The sequence below is a fragment of the Chrysochloris asiatica genome, unplaced genomic scaffold, assembly GCF_000296735.1.
Source record: "Chrysochloris asiatica unplaced genomic scaffold, ChrAsi1.0 scaffold00018, whole genome shotgun sequence".
Classification (NCBI taxonomy): Eukaryota; Metazoa; Chordata; class Mammalia; order Afrosoricida; family Chrysochloridae; genus Chrysochloris; species Chrysochloris asiatica.
In genome coordinates, this window is record NW_006408536.1 from 27,857,214 (window position 1) to 27,857,887 (window position 674).

The following is a 674-nucleotide window of genomic DNA, read 5'->3' on the forward strand; positions in this document are numbered from 1 at the left end:
AAAAAAAAAAAAATGTGCTACTGAGCCCAGCCCTGCCACTCCCGCTGCCTAGCATCTGCCATCCTGGTGTTGCTTTGGCCCGGGGGCTGTTGGCACTTGTGTCCTCAGGCAGTGACCTGATGGTTCCCAGAGACTGGGCACCCACCCCAACGAAGAACCCGTGGAGGCACTGAACACAGTGCAGGGTGCGCGCTACTTCATCTACAGCCTACAATCCACTGAGAGGAGCTGCCTGCTCACAGAGCTTCACCACTTTGAGTCCATAGCCATTGTCCAACAAAAATAGGATGCTCCACGATCCACTTCAAGACAGCTGAGACGCATATTCATCCACAATGTGATACCTTTTAAAGGGTTTGGCTTTTTGAATAATGCAATTATGACTGTTGCAGGAACCTAAATTGAGAAGTCTTTTGGAATTATTTTGGGAATTTCAACTCTAGCAGCTGCTGCTTTGGGACATCGTGTGTCTGATTTAACTGGACTTGGACTCGCAGGCTATATTGAAGCTTTAGCTTCCTGGTTAGGCATATCAATCAATTCCTGACCTCACACCAAAGAAAGTGGACATGTGGCAAACACGTGTTGGGGTGGCTATTGGCTGCATATTAGGAATAGCTCCTTTGCGTTTCTTTGGAGGAGGTGAAGATGAAAAATCAGAAAAGAGCAATTGA

The 674-nt window shown here is 47.3% G+C and overlaps 1 pseudogene; it reads left to right on the forward strand.

The window, feature by feature from the left end:
* LOC102833085 overlaps window positions 1-674 on the forward strand; it is a 2,877-nt pseudogene extending 2,203 nt beyond the window's left edge.